Source organism: Micropterus salmoides, unplaced genomic scaffold (assembly GCF_014851395.1).
Source record: "Micropterus salmoides isolate LMB-PRFRI ecotype aquatic unplaced genomic scaffold, ASM1485139v1 Ms_hic_scaffold_1658, whole genome shotgun sequence".
Taxonomy (NCBI): Eukaryota; Metazoa; Chordata; class Actinopteri; order Centrarchiformes; family Centrarchidae; genus Micropterus; species Micropterus salmoides.
In genome coordinates, this window is record NW_024040772.1 from 1 (window position 1) to 20,267 (window position 20,267).

Sequence of the window (20,267 nt, forward strand, 5' to 3'; positions counted from 1 at the left end):
CCTGTAAGGGGTAAAGAACCTGTAAACAACCTGTAAGGGGTAAAGAACCTGTAAACAACCTGTAAGGGGTAAAGAACCTGTAAACAACCTGTAAGGGGTAAAGAACCTGTAAAGAACCTGTAAGGGGTAAAGAACCTGTAAAGAACCTGTAAGGGGTAAAGAACCTGTAATCTCCCCTGACACCCTCTGACCGTCTCTCTCCCTGCGTGTTGCCTTGCAGGGAGATCCTGCGTGAGCATGGCTGCCTGCCGACTCTGCTGCAGCACCTGAAGTCTCACAGTTTGACCATCGTGTCCAACGCCTGCGGGACGCTCTGGAATCTGTCAGCCAGAGATGCCAAAGATCAGGAGGCATTATGGGAGCTGGGCGCCGTGGGCATGCTGCGCAACCTCATCCACTCCCGGCACAAGATGATCGCCATGGGCAGCGCCGCCGCCCTGCGCAACCTGATGGCCAATCGGCCGGCACGCTACAAGGACGCGAGCGTGGTGTCTCCGGGCGCCGGCGCCCCGTCATTGCACGTCCGCAAACAGAAGGCGTTATTCGAGGAGCTGGACGCCCAACAGCTGTCAGAGACCTTCGACAACATCGACAACCTGAGCCCCAAGGCGTCACACAGGAAGGGGCGGGGCTGTAATGGCGCCGGAGGAGGAGGGAGCTCCACGCGCTCGTACGCCAACACGCCGGTGTTGTCGAGCCCGAAGAACGGAGATGGAGCAAAGAGGACGAGCGAGGAAGCGGCGTACGCTCGGCCCGTGTTCCCGCCCAGTGTGCGGGCGTCCAGTGACAGTCTCAACAGCGTGACAAGCGCAGACGGATACGGCATCCGCGGCAAGACCAAACCGTCGTCTGAGCCGTTCTACTCGTCAGACGAGAACGCAGTCAGCAAGTGCTGCGTCTACAGGAAGTACCCGGCCGACCTGGCCCACAAGATCCGCAGTGCCAACCACATGGCGGACGACGATGGCGCCGAGCTGGACACGCCCATCAACTACAGCCTGAAGTACTCTGACGAACAGCTGAATTCTGGGAGACAGAGTCCCAGTCACCGCGGCGCCATCGAGAGCGATGAGGACGACGAGGAGGATGCTCCGTTGAGGAGGAGGAATGACACCGGCGACCCGGCCACAGCCAGCGGCCGCATGGCGTCTGTCCTGCCGCCACGCTACGTTGTCGCCACGGGACCATCTAACTACGGCAGTGACTCGACAGGTGAGCAGCCAATCGACTACAGCCTTAAGTATGGCGCTGACGCTGCCAACAAGCCGCTATTCAAGCCAGAGGAGGCCGCCGCCCCCTCCGTCCCCCCTGCCCCACCATCCTCTGCCAACAAGCTCCGCCCCCCGCCACCTGCAGCCAATCGGGCGGGGCCAAAAGGTAACCAGGAGTCGACGCAGACCTACTGTGTGGAAGACACGCCCATCTGCTTCTCCAGAGGCAGCTCGCTCTCCTCGCTGTCATCAGAGGAGGAAGAGGAGGATGGCGATGTCATCGGGAGAAGGAGGAGAGGTGGGAGCGTGATCTGCGGCGGCAGCGGCGGGAACAACTACCCGACACTTCCTGTCAGCGAGAAGGACGCACACGAGCAGCAGCAGAGGCAGCTGAAAGAGGCAGAGAGCCAGACCGCCGCCGCCGCCGCCGCAGCTTCAGCTGTTCCCTCCACACGGGGAAGACGAGGTCACCACCATCAAGGTCACGCCCACCACCATCATCACCACCACCACATGGCATCATCAGGCGCCAGGACGCCTAAAAGTCCCCCGGAGCAGCCGTACGCTCAGGAGACGCCGCTGATGTTCAGCCGCTGCACGTCGGTCAGCTCCCTCGACAGCTTCTCCACCTCCTCCATCGCCAGCTCCGTGCGCTCCAGCGAGCCGTGCAGCGGCATGCCAAGCGGCGTGGTCAGCCCCAGCGATCTGCCCGACAGCCCGGGGCAGACCATGCCGCCGAGCCGCGCCAAAACGCCGCCGCCGCCACCGCCAATACAGAAAACAGAGGAGGAAAAGGCCAAGAAGGAGGAGGAGGAGAACAGTGCCGACGTCATGCTTCACTTCGCCACGGAGAGCACGCCGCACGGCTTCTCCCGAGCCTCCAGTCTGAGCGCGCTCAGTCTGGACGAGCCCTTCATCGTAGCAGAGATGAAGAAGGCGGAGGAGGAGGATGGCGGTAGCGAGGAGAGGAGCGAGGTGGAGGCAGCGAAACCGATCCTTGACGAGTCTGACAACGATGACGACCGTAAGATCCTGGAGGCGTGCATCATCATGGCGATGCCCAAGTCCTCGCGCAAACCAAAGAAACCAGCAGCGCCACGGAAACCCAGCCAGCTTCCTGTTTACAAGCTCCTCCCACCTCAGAGCCGCACCCAATCACAGCAGAGGAAGGATGTGCCGCCGCCGCCACCGGAGGAGGTACCCAGAGTGTACTGTGTCGAGGGAACGCCTCTCAACTTCTCCACCGCCACCTCGCTCAGTGACCTCACCATAGATTCCCCACCCAATGAAGAGGCAGCAGCAGCCGTCACACCTGTAGCCCCGCCCACCTCTGCCCAGAGACGGAGGGCTGGACTTCCCGAAGGCGAAAATGGTGACGACATCCTCGCAGAGTGCATCAACGCCGCCATGCCCAAAGCTAAACCCAGGAAACCAATCAGAGCGGCAGTGACCAGTGAGAATCTCCAAGCCCCGCCTCTTCCGCCGCCTCTTCCTCCTACAGCCCGCCTCCTCTCAGCGCACAGCAGCAGAAGAAAAAGCCGACCTCGCCCGTAAAGCCGATGCCCCAGCGGGCGCCGTACAGCATCGCCACGGCAACAGCTGCCAAAGCAAAACCAGGGTTTGCCTTTGACTCACCGCACCACTACACGCCCATCGAGGGCACGCCATGCTGCTTCTCACGCAACGACTCGCTGAGCTCACTCGACTTTGATGAAGACGACGGTGGCGAGAAGGACGACGAGGACAAGAAAAGTAAAGAAGAAGAAGGCAGGAAGAGGAAGCAGCAGACGGCCGCCATTTTTCCTCGAACGAAATCTGCGAGCAACCCGACGGCGATGGACGAGAAGCAGAAGTTCGCCATCGAGGACACGCCCGTCTGCTTCTCCAGGAACTCCTCCCTCAGCTCGCTGAGCGACATCGACCAGGAGAACAACAACAAGGAGTTCGCTCTGCCGCCGCAGCCCGAGCAGCAAGATGGAGCCAAGACAGGGACAAAGTCTCCCCCTCAGGCAGAGGCGAAGCCCGCCCCTCTGTGGCGAGCGGCTACGCCCCCAAAGCGTTCCACGTGGAGGACACGCCCGTCTGCTTCTCCAGGAACTCGTCGCTCAGCTCGTTGAGCATCGACTCTGAGGACGACCTGCTGCAGGAGTGCATCAGTTCCGCCATGCCCAAGAAGAAGAAGAAAGCCGCCGCTGCCGCCACCATCCCCACCGCTGTCGCCACGCCACTTCCTGTTCCCAAAGTCAACGACAGCATTCTGGCTGAGGAAGAGCCTTCAGAGGCTCCGAGAAGCCCCGCCTCCCCTGACTCTGAGTCCTTTGATTGGAAGGCGATCCAGGAAGGCGCTAACTCCATCGTCAGCAGCCTGAACGCCGCCGCCGCCTCGTCGCTCTCCCGCCAGCCGTCATCAGACTCTGACTCCGTCCTGTCCCTGAAGTCCGTGGGCTCGCCGTTCCGCCTGCCGACGACCAATAACAACGCAGAAGAGGAAGAGGGGGAGGAGGCGGTGAAGCGAGGGGCGAGGATCCTGAAGGGCGGGAACGCACCACGCTGGAGGCCAAGAAGAAGAAGGAGGAGGAAGAGGAGGAGGAGGCTGCGAAGGCGGTGAGAGGCGGGAAGAAGGTGTACAGGAGTCTGATCACAGGCAAGCCGAGGGCGGAGCCTGCAGCCCGGGGCCGCAGTAAACCCAGAGCAGCACCTGCGGCCAAACCTCCAGGAAGCAGCGAGGGCGCCGACAGAGGAGGCGGGTCCTCTCGGGACTCCACGCCGTCTCGCTCCTCCTCCGCAGCCAGTCAGAAAGGAGGGAAGCTGTCACAGTTGCCGCGTACGGCGTCTCCTGGAAGTGCATCATCCTCATCGTCGGTGCCCTCCAGACCGGCCAAGCAGAGCGGGCGGCGAGGAGCGGCGGCATCCGAGGAGCGAGTCTGCATCGAGAGTCAGCAGCTCCGTGGTGGCGAAGAAGCCAAAGGCGGAGCCTGAGAAGCCGGCGCTCGTCCGTCAGTCGACCTTCATCAAAGAGGCGCCGAGCCCGACGCTGAAGAGGAAGCTGGAGGAGTCTGCGGCGGCGGCAGCGTTGGAGTCCCCGTCCAGCCCCGACACACCGCTACCACCAACAACGAGGAGACACGACGTCAACCGCTCCCAGTCTGAGAGCCCGTCACGCCCACAGGAAGTGACATCATCGCGCTTCAGCCGCACTGGCACCTGGAAGCGCGAAAACAGCGGCGGGGGTGGAGGGGGGAGTGGCGGTAAACACTCGACATCACTGCCGCGTGTGGGGACGTGGAAGAGGACAGGAAGCTCGTCGTCTGTGCTGTCGGCGTCGTCGGAGTCTAGCGAGAAGGGGCGGAGCGAGGAGGAGAACGGCGTGAGGTCGAAGGGAACGTGGAGAAAGGCGAAGAACGGCAGCGCTGACTCATCAGCGGGGCGGAGCTTCACCGACAAATCAGAAGACGTGTGGGTTCGTCTGGAGGATTGTCCCGTCAACAACCCGCGCTCATCCTCTTCCTGTTCAGCCCGCTCTCCCACCGCCGCCAACGCCCCGCCCGTCATTGACAGCCCGCCTCCTCCAAGATACCCTCCTCCTCCTCTTCCTCCTCCTCCAACCTCAACCTGCGGCGTAGCTGTGAGAGCCTCGACGACACGCCGCCGCCTGAACGCCAGCAGCAGCCGCAGCGCAGTCAGCAGCGCAGCGGCGCCGTGGCGGCCCGAGTCAGCCCCTTCAACTACACGCCGAGCCGAGGAAGAACAACGCTGAAAACACCACCACTGCAACGCCAACTGCCACAACATCATCATCAACGACCCCAACACGGCCTTCACTCATCCCCACGCCCGTCACCAAGAAACGGGAACCAAAGGGCGGAGAAGGTGGCGGCAACAGTGGCGGCAACAGTGGCGGCAGCGGTGGCGGCACCGGCGGTGAACGCGGCTCGTACATCGTGACGTCAGTGTGAGAGGAAACCAGAAGAAGAATCTGGAAAAACACACAAAAAGGCGGCCACGGTGGTGGCAGTGTAAATACTGAGAAACACCCGGACGTGTTTGTGAACTGTACAGGAAGTGAGTCTGTATTTAAGTGCTAGCCCCGCCCCCTCAGCTCCCTCCTCTGCCCTCATTGGCTCCTCTCACCTGTCAGTCAAGCTTCTTTACTGGATGAGAAACTTACACATAAAGTTTTTATGTTTTTATACCACTAAAATGTGTAGCGCTTAGCTCCGCCCCCTCTGCCTGTGTCCCTGCATGGCCCCGCCCCCTACCTTCACCGTGACGATGATGATGACGACGATGATGATGATGTTAGCTGTAGCGTCGGAGCTGATTCTGCTCCTTCAGAACGTTTCATGTTTTTTGATGAGTTTGGTTCTGGAAAGCTTTTTTCTCTTGCAGACGACCTGCGATCATTTCTCCTGGTCCCGGACTCTGGGACCCGAACTCTGGTCCCGGTCTCGGACCCTGGTCCCCGGTCCTGGTCCCAGACTCTGGACCCTGGTCCCGGCCCCGGACGCGGTCAGAGTAGAAACCAGTTTTTCTGAACCTCACTCACACACTGCTTCTTTCCAGAGAGGGAAGTTTGCTGCCGCCGAACTGTAAAACGTCTGAAACACTTTGTCCCTGAACTTCCTGGTGAAATTTGAGGATTGTGGTTGGCTGAAAACTTCCCGCTCTGTGTCGCCTTGGCAACAAATAACACTGTAAAACGTAAGTTATTGCTGTAAAACCTTTTAACTTTGAAGCACATAATTTAAAAGATTTCTGCCAAAACGTTTCTGTAACTGTTTTTCTGTTGATGCTGGAGGAAACAATGTTTAACATAAGACAACAATAAAACATTTTAGCTGCAAACGGGCTCGGAGAGGTTGTTTTGGCGCCGTACGGAGGCCCTGAAGGGACAGAAAGGGACGTTGTTTAGGTTGAGATATGATGGAGGCTCGGGCCCCTGAACGCTGCCAAGTTAAACAGTTTAAAGTTCACCTTTTTTAAGGGCGTGTCAGCAAAGTCCCCGATGGTCGTGGGACTGTTGGAGGCAGGAAAGTTTTATTCCAAGATGTAGTGTCGCTCGTTCCTCATTGGCCGACGGGAGGAGTTGCTGATCAGCAGGTGAGCTGACGTCACAGAAGTGAAGTTCATGTGTCTGCTCAAAGCGATGGAAACAGAAGCTGGGGTGGGGGGTAAAGTTGGGACCTCTGGTTCCTTTTCTTTGAACTTTCTGCTCTGTTGCGCTCAGAGGAAGCCAGTTCCACAGGTGAGCGTTCAGTAAGGAAACATCTGCAGGCGACAGAAGTCTGACTTTAAAATTAATTCTCATATTCAGACTAAACTTTAAAATGAGACTCCTTAAAACCCTTCATCTGCTGATGGGCCCCTGAACTGACCAACATCAGAGCCCCTGAACTGACCAACAGACCAACATCAGAGTCCCTGAACTGACCAACATCAGAGTCCCTGAACTGACCAACATCAGAGTCCCTGAACTGACCAACATCAGAGCCCCTGAACTGACCAACATCAGACCAACATCAGAGCCCCTGAACTGACCAACATCAGAGCCCCTGAACTGACCAACATCAGACCAACATCAGAGTCCCTGAACTGACCAACATTAGAGCCCCTGAACTGACCAACATTAGAGCCCCTGAACTGACCAACATTAGAGCCCCTGAACTGACCAACATCAGAGCCCCTGAACTGACCAACATCAGAGCCCCTGAACTGACCAACATCAGAGCCCCTGAACTGACCAACATCAGACCAACATCAGAGCCCCTGAACTGACCAACATCAGACCAACATCAGAGCCCCTGAACTGACCAACATCAGAGCCCCTGAACTGACCAACATCAGAGCCCCTGAACTGACCAACATCAGAGCCCCTGAACTGACCAACATCAGACCAACATCAGAGCCCCTGAACTGACCAACATCAGACCAACATCAGAGCCCCTGAACTGACCAACATCAGAGCCCCTGAACTGACCAACATCAGAGCCCCTGAACTGACCAACATCAGAGCCCCTGAACTGACCAACATCAGACCAACATCAGAGCCCCTGAACTGACCAACATCAGACCAACATCAGAGCCCCTGAACTGACCAACATCAGACCAACATCAGAGCCCCTGAACTGACCAACATTAGAGCCCTGAACTGACCAACATCAGACCAACATCAGAGCCCCTGAACTGACCAACATCAGAGCCCCTGAACTGACCAACATCAGAGCCCCTAAACTGACCAACATCAGAGCCCCTGAACTGACCAACATCAGACCAACATCAGAGCCCCTGAACTGACCAACATCAGACCAACATCAGAGCCCCTGAACTGACCAACATCAGACCAACATCAGAGCCCCTGAACTGACCAACATTAGAGCCCCTGAACTGACCAACATCAGACCAACATCAGAGCCCCTGAACTGACCAACATCAGAGCCCCTGAACTGACCAACATCAGAGCCCCTAAACTGACCAACATCAGAGCCCCTGAACTGACCAACATCAGACCAACATCAGAGCCCCTGAACTGACCAACATCAGAGCCCCTAAACCGACCAACATCAGAGCCCCTAAACCGACCAACATCAGAGCCCCTAAACCGACCAACATCAGACCAACATCAGAGCCCCTAAACCGACCAACATCAGACCAAAATCAGAGCCCCTAAACCGACCAACATCAGACCAACATCAGAGCCCCTAAACCGACCAACATCAGACCAACATCAGAGCCCCTAAACCGACCAACATCAGACCAACATCAGAGCCCCTAAACCGACCAACATCAGACCAACATCAGACCAACATCAGAGCCCCTAAACCGACCAACATCAGAGCCCCTAAACCGACCAACATCAGAGCCCCTAAACTGACCAACATCAGACCAACATCAGAGCCCCTAAACCGACCAACATCAGAGCCCCTAAACCGACCAACATCAGAGCCCCTAAACCGACCAACATCAGACCAACATCAGACCAACATCAGAGCCCCTAAACCGACCAACACCAGGGCCCCTAAACTGACCAACATCAGACCAACATCAGAGCCCCTGAACTGACCAACATTAGAGCCCCTGAACTGACCAACATCTGACCAACATCAGAGCCCCTGAACTGACCAACATCAGACCAACATCAGAGCCCCTGAACTGACCAACATCAGAGCCCTGAACTGACCAACATCAGACCAGCATCAGAGCCCCTGAACTGACCAGCATCAGAGCCCCTGAACTGACCAGCATCAGAGCCCCTGAACTGACCAACATCAGAGCCCCTGAACTGACCAACATCAGACCAACATCAGAGCCCCTGAACTGACCAACATTAGAGCCCCTGAACTGATCAACATCAGACCAACATCAGAGCCCCTGAACTGACCAACATTAGAGCCCCTGAACTGACCAACATCTGACCAACATCAAAGCCCCTGAACTGACCAACATCAGAGCCCCTGAACTGATCAACATCAGACCAACATCAGAGCCCCTGAACTGACCAACATTAGAGCCCCTGAACTGACCAACATCTGACCAACATCAGAGCCCCTGAACTGACCAACATCAGAGCCCCTGAACTGACCAACATCAGACCAACATCAGAGCCCCTGAACTGACCAACATCAGAGCCCTGAACTGACCAACATCAGAGCCCTGAACTGACCAACATCTGACCAACATCAGAGCCCCTGAACTGACCAACATCAGACCAACATCAGAGCCCCTGAACTGACCAACATCAGAGCCCCTGAACTGACCAACATCAGAGCCCTGAACTGACCAACATCAGAGCCCCTGAACTGACCAACATCTGACCAACATCAGAGCCCCTGAACTGACCAACATCAGACCAACATCAGAGCCCCTGAACTGACCAACATCAGACCAACATCAGAGCCCCTGAACTGACCAACATCAGACCAACATCAGAGCCCCTAAACTGACCAACATCAGAGCCCCTGAACTGACCAACATCAGACCAACATCAGAGCCCCTGAACTGACCAACATCAGACCAACATCAGAGCCCCTGAACTGACCAACATCAGACCAACATCAGAGCCCCTAAACTGACCAACATCAGAGCCCTGAACTGACCAACATCAGACCAACATCAGAGCCCCTGAACTGACCAACATCAGAGCCCCTGAACTGATCAACATCAGACCAACATCAGAGCCCCTGAACTGATCAACATCAGACCAACATCAGAGCCCCTGAACTGATCAACATCAGACCAACATCAGAGCCCCTGAACTGATCAACATCAGACCAACATCAGAGCCCCTGAACTGACCAACATCAGAGCCCCTGAACTGACCAACATCAGACCAACATCAGAGCCCTGAACTGACCAACATCAGAGCCCCTGAACTGACCAACATCAGACCAACATCAGAGCCCCTGAACTGACCAACATCAGAGCCCCTGAACTGATCAACATCAGACCAACATCAGAGCCCCTGAACTGACCAACATCAGAGCCCTGAACCGACCGACATCAGACCAACATCAGAGCCCCTAAACTGACCAACATCAGGGCCCGGGCCCCCATCTGATAGTTCAGATGTTTAATTGGGATGATGACGGCGCAATGATTGAATAAAGTTAAAGGTGGGACCAAAATAATCCCACCTTCTTCTATAGTTGGGGACCCCTGGGGGTCACTGATCTGTGATCTTCCTTTAGTGGTAGAAATGAAGGGAACAGCTTTTCGGTACGCTGCTGATGTAAAACCGAACGACGGGGAAGAAGACGGAGAATCACCATCGGCTTTATTTTGAAGGACTGCACAGGAAGCCGCTCATCAGATCCAACCGACATTTTAACTCGATTCATTTATAATTTATATTTGAGTTCCTGGTTCAGTTCAGTGACTCAATAAAAATGAGACTGTAGAACAGCATTATTAATGTTGGCAGGGCTGCAGGGAGCAGACATGCAGCACACCACTTAGATTTACACACACCACACACTGTGTATATTTATACGTGTGTGTGTATAATCAGCTGCAACAACTGTGTAAACACAGCAGTGTTATAAAGGCAGGAAAATGCAGTGCGCTTGCGTGTTGGTTAGAGCGACCGACGATTAGAGCTGCAGCAGCTCTGAAGCACTGCTGCACCTCAACAGAACTCTTAAAAAATAAAGCAGACAAAGTTTAAATCTTCTGAAAGAACTGAAATTAATTAGTAATGAACTTTGCATCAGTAAGCCTCCTGACGGCCGCCGGGATCGATCTGGGTCACAGGATGGAGGATGCACGCAAATGAGAAGAATAAAATATGTAAAAGAATAATAAAACATATGTACAATATGTCTCTTGTTTAAATTACAGTTTAGGATGTGCAAAACATTTTACAATATTTAGGTTGATTTATTTTCACAGATATAAAAATGTGTTGGTGAGATTTTAAAAAAAAAACCAAAGTTTATAGTTATAGAATACTACTAATTATGAGACGTACGTAATTTTATATAAACTAAAGACAATCATTTCCTATTCATTTTATTCTGTTACAAAACAGCATGGCAGTATTTTAGTGTGATTAACATTAACATTTATATTTTTCACGCTTTTATCCAAATATACTTTGTAATTATTAATTAATTGTAAGTCGCTTTGGATAAAAGCGTCAGCTAAATGAATAAATGTAATTAATTTATTATTTATTTGTTCCTCGCCCTGTTTGGGTCAACGTTGGTTTAATTATCTTTATCTTATTATTATTAGCTTGTTTTTGATTTCAGCAAAACGTCGAGGAAAAAAAAGAAAGAACAAAAGCTTTGCTGCGGGCTTTTATTGTGAAGGTCCCGGCAGGAAGCGCTGGTCCTTTTAAAGATGGCGGCTGTCCGTGAGGCCGCGCGCGGCTCCGTGTTCTTCGCGCCGTCGCCCGGTGTTGTCGCCGTTAGTCCCGAGCAGAGAGCGTCCGTTTAGACGTCATGCGCAGTGTTCCCGGATGCCTCGCGTGAACCGGACGGCCGTGTTGTTGCTGCTGATCCTCAGCAGCTCCGTGTTCCTGCTGTTCCAGCTCTACTACTACCGGAAGTACGTCAGCAAGGTGAGACGCCGTGTTCTGCTAATCAGGTGACCAGTAACAAGGAAGAATCAATAACCAGACCCCACCAGGTCCCGGACCAGGGGCGTTTCCAGACCCCCCCCAGCATGGGGGGCTCAGCCCGCCCCCCCCCCCCCCATAAAGCATCAGTTAGTGACCTCATCAGCCGTCTCATCTCCTCGCCATGCTGTCTGCTTTTTCCGTAAACCATCGAGCCACATTTTCATCACGTGTCAACACATTTAACGGTGACGATGTTAACGGGGGGCTTTGAAGGTGCTGCGGCGGCGGAAGGGGATGACGGTAGTGCTCCTTACTCGTAACCACTGACGCTGCTCCAAAAGTTGTTCCGTGTGTCGTCGGCTTTAGTTTCCTGCGTTCTGGTGAATTTTGGGCTTTACTGAGGAAACGTCTTTATTTCTGTAAAAGGAAACCCTCCGGCTGTCGGATCAGCTGCTTTAATCCGGCGTGTCTGAGGCTTTGAAGTTTCACCTTCAGTAGTTTGAATTCAGTGAGGAACGCCGGGAGCGCCTGAGTTTCTGCTCAGTCTCTCCCGCAGATCCGAGTGCTCTGACATTTGCAGAATAATATTTTGAGAAAGAAGTCGTAATATTACCAGAATGAAATCGTTATCTGATAGCAGCTGTGCGTTGCCCTGCGTTACTGCTCTGCTGACACGGTCGGACCTCCGATCTGTCGATTCCCGCTAGCTAAAGAGAGGTGCTACAGGCGTGGTCTCTGTCGGGCGTCAGACGGTGATCGTCAGCAATATAAAAATCTCATCGTCAGAATGCGCTGCCCCTGAAATCTTAAATAAAGATGGCCTAATAAAGTATTTCAGCTCCCCTCTGCTTCACATGGAGCTTTATCTGATACGTGGTGGTCAGAAGACGTTACACCTTTAAGAGAGAACACACGAGGTAGACCGGTCAGCATGTATCGTCACAACACCTCCTTAGAGCCGTCTGGGAATGTAGCTGCTGGAGGAGACGAGCCCAGACCTGAGCTACAGTCTGTGGTCCTGAGCAGCCCTGGAGCTGTGAGCGATGAGCACTCGCTGTCTCTGTAAACACAGGCAGGCTGGGTCACGTTACATGAACTTCAGACAAAATGATACCGCTCGGTTCGTTGGAGTTACGTGATGGTCATAACTCGCCCACCGATCAGGAGGCTGAACCAGGATGGAATGAATGTCACGACGCGGTGGCTGTTAGCGTAGCATTTTATCACCTTTACTTTTTAAAATAATGTCACCAGAGTTTAGTCTTCATTTCCCAACATGCCTTTCTCCTGCAGCCTGGCCCTCACATCCTGAGCCGTACAGGTCACCTGACCGCCAGTGACCTCCAATGGGTGAGTCAGCGCTAATGTTAGCCTCTGTTAGCATCTCTGACCTCAGCAGTGATGTGGACGCGTCCATCGTGTGCGTCACCATAGTAAGCGTCACCATAGTAAGCGCTCTGGTTTCTGCAGCAAACCGTGAAGAGGTTTCTGGGGTTGGCTCAGCGCTACGGGCTGCCACTGTTCCTTGCCGACACGGCCGCACTGACGCTACTCTCCCAGGATGCTTTGCGGCAGCGCGACAGGCTGGTGCGTGAGCCGCACTGCAGCTTCCTGTGCACCGGACGTCCAGTCACGTCCTTCGCCCTGTACGCCAACCTGTGGAAGTATGACGTGAGTGTCCATTGGTGGTTTATTTGACCCTGCTGCTGTTATTCTATTGGTAAAATAATATAACGTGTTTGGATGTGAAACCGCCTCTTTACAGTAAAATGTTGTTTTTGGTCGTCAGCCCGGCTTCCTATTGGCTACTGAGCAGAAGGGCTTCGAGCTGCTGGAGCTGCGAGGAGACGACCGCGACTGGCCAGTCTGGAGACCCTATCAGGAGAGGAGATCCCCCTGCACCTCCTGCTTCGCCTCAACGGTTACATCATCCAGGTGGGCGGGGCCACAAACACCTAGAAACCACATGGTGAACCAGATACACCTCGAGACCACATGGTAGACCAGAAACATGGTTTCACCTGGATTCACCTGTTTCAATGGCTGAACTCCAGGAAGCTCTCTTACATATGCCGAATAATAAAGCCCCTGGGCCAGATGGTTTTCTGCTGAACTCTATAAAGAATTCTGGGAAATGCTTGCGCCCACAGTCTATAGGATGGTTATGCAGATTAGGGGTACTTGCATGTTGCCTCCAACAATGAATTCTGCTAATATCAGCCTGCTCCTTAAACCAGACAAAGACCCCACACTCCCGTCCAGTTATCACCCGATATCACTTATTAACGCAGATCTTAAAATCATCTGCAAAACCCTAGCAAGAAGGCTAGAGAAGGTCACTCCTGGTATAATACACTCTGACCAAACAGGATTTATTAAGGGCAGGCACTCCACCAACAATACACGCATGCTACTTAACATAATAGACTATGCCACTATTCATAACCTGGAAACTATAGTTGTTTCTTTAGATGCAGAGAAAGCATTTGACAGAGTAAATTGGAAATTTCTATTCGCTACTTTATATAAATTGGATTTGGAAACTCTTTCATAGATTGGATTAAATCTTATACAGTTCCCCAAGAGCTTCTGTCAAAACAAATGATCATACTTCTCCATGCTTTAGTCTCCAGAGGGGTACCAGGCAGGGTTGCCCACTCTCCCTCGCTATTTGCTATTTTATATAGAACCACACCACAAGATAAGCCTTTATGCAGATGATGTATTACTTTTTCTCCTAAACTCACAAACTTCTCTTTCTGAGACAATCACACTTATAGATAAATTCTCATCCATCTCAGACTACTCCATTAACTGGAGTAAATCCATAGTTTTACCTGTAAAGTGTGATTTCCAGAGTATATCTACCACACGCTAAAGTCTGGGAATATTAAATATTGGGTGTCAATATTCCTCCAGGCTGTCAGAACTGACATGGCTAAACTACACGCCTTTACTTAAATCTATAGAGGATGACCTTGTACGGTGGACATCATTACCTATATCACTCATGGGAAGAGTCTCCACCATAAAAATGATGGTCCTACCTAAAATCAATTACCTGTTTTCAATGTTACCCACCAAACCCTCTGCTGTCTGGTTTAAATCACTGGACTCAAACATCTCAAAATGTTTGTGGAAAAATAAACCCCCACGAATCAGTCTAAAAACTATGCAAAAAGCAAAAGACTGTGGTGGTTTAGAACTGCCAAATTTTTATCATTACTTCCTGTCCAATAGACTACAATATATCTCAAATGGATCAATCAGAGCCCCCTAGACCACTCATGGATGGACATAGAACAACCTTCTGTAATGAAATTAAAATTTCCGATATGCCATTCATCAGTTCCAGCATCAAACGTCATACCTGCTTTAAAAGCATTAACATAAGCACTTCCTTGGGAGCTTGGTGGGAACTTCTCAAAATATCTGGGTCTTCACCTATCCCATGCAGATTTACCCCAATCTGGAATAATCCTGACATCCCGCAAAATAAGAAAACACTAAATTCCCCACTGTGGTATGACAAAGGGATAAGACATCTAGAGCATGTAATGCAAGGCAGTAACTTTACTCCATTCCAGGATCTAGTGGCACAATATGGAATTAGCCATAATAGATTTCTGGAATTTCAGTTTAAATCCATAATTCAGGCTAGATTTAAGGATAAAATAATGGACTTGATGATAACAGACTTTCTTAAACTCTCGCCTCCAAAACTGTTATCAAAAGTATACATGTTACTGTTAAAAACAGATAGTTCAATCTCTCTCCCATTCTTAAAGTGGGAGACAGATCTATCCATTAGTCCAGACCAAAACTTTGGATGCAGATATGTTTAAATACCTTTAGAATGACTACAATCCCAATCTACAACTTATACAGTATAAAACTCTCCATAGAACACACTATACTGGACAAAGGATGTTCAGAATGGGTCTTATGCAGTCAAACATCTGCCGGAACTGCTCAGGTAACATATCTGATAGTTACATGCATGCTATGTGGCAATGTACACCTGTTCAAAAGTTCTGGCAGAAGATATGTGAAGACCTATCGATATGGCTAAGTTACCCCGTCCCAGTTTCCCCATCACTCTGCGTGCTGGGACGACATTAGTATAGAGGTTGACACATCATACATGCTTCTCACTGCCTTATGCATCGCCAAGAAACTATCCTCATGAACTGGAAGGCCAAAAGAATATAAGTATCACCCAATATTGGAATCACCTTATAGATCACATTAGCATGGAGAAAATGTCTGCTGTAAAAAAAAAAACAAATTGACACAATTCCAATCTCTCTGGTCCCCCTTGATCAACTTTATCACTTAATGGCGGTGGGTGTGTACTGCCTGGACCCTCAACACTACCCCGCAAAAAATCTAACTAGCGGCACACAACAGCCAAGTAATGCGCTGCACAGGAAAGATGCCAGCCGGCGCAAACCGCCCCCATCCCCCCCGCAGCCAGAGAGACCACAGACCCCACCCACCGCTACACCGTGGACCGTAGGTCCTGTACGGCCGGTAGGTGTGTCTGGGGGTGGGTTGATTCTTAGACGCATTGCGGTGCGGGCGTGAGGGACTTTTTCTAATTATTATTATTATTATTTTATTTTTTTTAAATGTTGGTTGATGGCATGGTGTTGGCGGAGGGGGGGGGGGGCGGTGGTGCGACGCTCGGGATGCCTAGGGCGCGGGCTTGACGGGGGACCGGTGTTTGCCCTGTATTCGGCGTGCCGCTGCTGCGGGTGGGTAGCCACTCTGCTTGGTGTCGCGCGGTTGTTGGTATTGGTGCGCGGGTGGTGATTTTGACTCGCGCGCTGTGCGGATGTGGTGGCGCTCGGTGCTTGCTGCCTCTCTGTGTGTCCTGGTGTGGTCCGGGTTGGGGGGAGGGGGCGGGCAGCGGCATGGCATGGAGGTTGGTGGGGGGGGGGATGCTTGTGGTGGGTTTCGGTCTGGTGGTGAACATGCAGTGTGGGTCACGGTGTAGCCGTGGGTGGGGTCTGTGGCTCCTGGCTGCGGGGGGGATGGGGGCGGTTTGCGCCGCTGGCAGCACATTACTTGGCTGTTGTGTGCCGCTAGTTAGATTTTTTGCGGGTAGTGTTGATTGGCTCATCTGTAGGTCATTATTGGCTTGCGTGCTTGTCGGGGTTGGGGGCATCGGGTGCGGCCTGGACTGGCTGGTGTGCGGCTGTGTCCTGTGTGCATGCTGTGCATCCTGATAATTGCGTTTCGTTCTCTGAGGTCTGGCGACTGGTTGTTGGAGGGAGGGGGACCGGGAAGAAGGGGTTGACGGGGTGGGTTGGGGGTGCGGAGGGGCCCCAGCGAGGACGGGGGATTGTTGGACTTTGGGTTGGGGCTGCACTGACCTGCCTCGGGTGTGTGGGGGTCTGGGCATGGGCTTTGGAGCCTCTGGGGCGGGTCTGCGCGCTGGGGGGCTGGGCCCGTCCTGGGGATGGGCGGGTTCACTGACTCTGGGTGCTGCCGGTGCTAGAGGGCTCTTGCTATAAGCCCTGGCTGGGAGGGACCTGGCGTCCTCCTGCTTAGGGGGGTGGGGGACGGGACTGAATAAATGATGGGGCCAGTCAGGAATCTGGTCTTCTAGCCTCCCTATGACCTCCTTCACCTTTCCCCCTTTGGTCATGTCTCACAACATACACCCTTAGGACCCTGGGCGCGGGCAGCCTGCAGGGCGTTTGGGGGGTGGGCTGCTTTATTGCGGCCTCGCACTTCTTCCTCCCTCACTGCCTGCCCCTCCATTTTAATTAGACATTAGAACAGAGGGCTTGGGGTGGGAGGGCACGATGGGAGGCTCCACTACCTGACAGTTGTGGGTGCCTGTGTCACAACTACCCTCCAATTTTAGTTGCACCTTAGTTACTACACACCTTATCTTTACTCCACCATACAAACTTCTATCTATGACATGCATCCAACACAAAACAATACATTTACAGAGGCAGGCAGGGGGTGGAAGGAGTGGGGAGATTCTCATTGGCCTCGTGTCCTACCCCATGGAGCCCCGGGCGTCGGGGTGCTGTGGGTTGGTGACAGCCTTGCCTGATCTGGGGTGGGCTGCAGGGAGTCTGGGCTCCCTGGCGTGGGTTGCCCTTGACCTAGGGTTCTGGGGACTCGGGCTTGTGGCCTTTGCTCATTTCTGGGCGGTGGTGTGTCCCTGGCCTGGGGGCCCGTTGTCTCCTCTCCTCGCCTGGGCCCTCTTCGGCAGAGGTGAGGCTACCCTGCTTCCCCCTGCCAGCTCACTCACGGTGGGGGCATTCGGAGTCTCTGGGCGCATGACCGGTGTTGTTGGGTAGGTTTTGGTGCTCCTCCTTGGGGTGCTTGACTGGGGGGGCTGGGCCCCTGTCCGGGATGAGATCGGCCTCGGGGCCTGCTGTCACTGCCTGCACTGTAGGGAGGGATGCCTCTGGCTGGGCTGGGGGACCGTTGGCCTGGTTCTCCCGCGTTATCGCTCCCTGGCGGCAGGGAGCTTCCCGGCACGGCTTTCTGCTGTTCTTCCTTGGGGCGGGGTACAGCTTCCCCCTGGACATGCGGTCTGGGTCCTTTGCACTTTGGGGGTCGCAGGGTGTCCTGGCTTCTGGGGTGGGGGTCTCTGGTGGTTGATCCAATTGCGGTTTGGTGGCTGCGGTGGGATTGTGGGGCGATTGTCGATGCATCTTGATGCATTATACTTTTTCCCTGGGCAGGTCTCTGGATGGCTGCTGGGCGTTTAGTTTGTGCGTTGGAGTCCGGGGAGGCATCTCCTCGTTGGCTTGGAGGGACCTGTTTGCGTGCCTGTTTTGCTTCGTTGGCCTTGGATCCGTGCTTGCCCATTTCTCTGTCGGCCAGTTGTTGGACCCCTCTGGATACTGAGGTATATAGTTAGTTTTCGGGATGTGCAGTGTGGGTGCGGGGCAGGGCTGTGCTCCGGTTTGTTCTGGTTTGTGCCTGGAGTTCTCGGCCCTTGATGGATGGGTGGGTTGTTGGTGGCCTGCAGCTGAGCTAGTTGATTTTGCCTCGTTGCTGGTTTGGCTGGTGTTGCATGGCGGCCGCGGGGCCGCTGGGCATGGGGGATGTCGGCTGGCGCCAGCAGCCTTAGTTTTCTTCCGGCGGTTGGGGGGACGGCGGACTTTTATTGGCGGGTGCACGGTGACCTGTGCGGCGCGTTTGCTGCCGGCTGGGACTTGCTGCTGGTGTTTCTCTCCGCTGGCTTTCGCTGTCGTGTTGTTCTGTTTGCTCTCTCTCGTTTGCCGACCTCGCACGCGGGATTCGCGGGGGGCTGCTGGGCATGGTTGTTTCTGCACGGCGGTGGGGTGCTGGATGGGGGGGAGCAATGGTCTATGTTGTGCGCGCCGCGGTCGGTCTGGGCGCTGCTCTTCAGCGGTTACGCTTTTTGCGTTCTGTCAGCATTACGTTGTCAACTGGCATTTGGGTCGGGTATTCTGCGTTTGCATCGCAGTGCATCTGGGTCTTTGTTTTTTTTTTTTTTTTTTTTTTATTTTTTTTATTTATTCTTTTTCTTTCTTCCACCCCTATTGGCTACTGGGGTTCTTGCCTCCTGTTACAGTCGTGGCGTCCCACTCTCAACAACTACATTCTTTAACAGGCTTATGTACCACACATGTACACACACACACACACAGACACATTCACCCACACGCACACAGACACAACAAACTTATGTCCCTGGTAGAATTATTCCTGATGCCTTTCTTTCAGTTACTTATTTAAATTAATTATTATTCCAGCTCTCGTGGCTGTGTTGTGTTGCTTATTTAGTGTGTGTGACTGTTTCTTGTTTATTGTTCTCTTAGTTGTCTTAATATGTCATTAATATGTCAGCTTTTATTGCTGCTGTTCGGCTGGTTGTCTTTTACTATTATTTTATTTTTATTGTTTTTTTGTTTGTGTTTGTTTTGTTGTTGTTTTTCTCCTCCCCAAGCCCCCCTCTCTGTTCTATTCCAGGTTTCGTTGCTTTCTGCAATTGGTGTTTCCCACAGCTTTTCCCTGTTGTCCCCACCTTCCATCCCCCTTGTCTTGCAGGTGTTGTCCTTTCTCTGTGCTGTCTGTTTGTGCCCCCCCATCCCCGTGTCTGCCCCCCGTCCGGCCCGGTGACAGATCAATACATAATTAATAAATAATAAAACAGACAAAGGAGTATTTTAATACTCTCTTGTTAAAGTAAAATCTGTCTGGCACAATATGGTATCCAGGTCATTATACCACATGGTAAACCAGAAACACCTCGAGACCACATGGTGAATCCTCTGTCAGCAGCATCGTGTTTCTGCTCTGACTGATTGATGAGCCAATCAGGAAGCCAAACGTGAGCGTCTGTGTCAGCACGCCACCCCGAGTTTAAACCAAACAGGGTCAGGAGCGTTTTCAAAACATTTTAGGTGTTTGGATTTGCGGTTTTAGTCTGGAGGGACGCAGGATGCAGAAGGTTCTGCAGACTCGGGCTGGCCCACAGTTTACGGAGGTCTGCTAATGGACCTGGGCTCAGCTCCTCTTATGTGTTGGTCAGTTTTCAGCTGAACGTCAGTAAATGTATTTTGTCCCAGGTGGTGTTCCTGTACGAGCGCAGCGGGAACTACCTGTGGCACGGAGCGTTACGCCTCAAAGCCAACGTGGACCGAAGCTTCGCTCCTTTCAAGCTGCTGGACTACGGGCGCCACGCCGGGGCGTACGACAGGTGAACTCGAGCAGCTGTTAACTGTTTTTTGTTGTATGCTCTGCAGATGGAAAGTTTCAGAATAAAGCAGCTTTCTTCTGTGTGGCCCCCCCTGCAGGCCGAGCTGTCCTGACTGTCCTGGACGGCCTCGACGTTAGAGTCCCGCGTAATGTTTCCCGCTTCCTGTCCGAGCAGCGACACGCCCGCTTCCTGGAGTGCCGTTACCGTGCCCCCGCAACTTCCTGCAGGTCAGAAAGCACCCCGGGCTTTTATTGTGAAGTGGAGAAATGCAGGCAACCACAGGAAACGTGAATTTAGA

General features: G+C 53.1%; 2 pseudogenes; both read left to right on the forward strand.

The window, feature by feature from the left end:
- Positions 1–220: 220 nt before the first annotated feature.
- LOC119906537 lies at positions 221–6,056 on the forward strand (annotated as a pseudogene).
- Positions 6,057–11,028: 4,972 nt separating this feature from the next.
- LOC119906538 lies at positions 11,029–19,989 on the forward strand (annotated as a pseudogene).
- Positions 19,990–20,267: the final 278 nt, after the last annotated feature.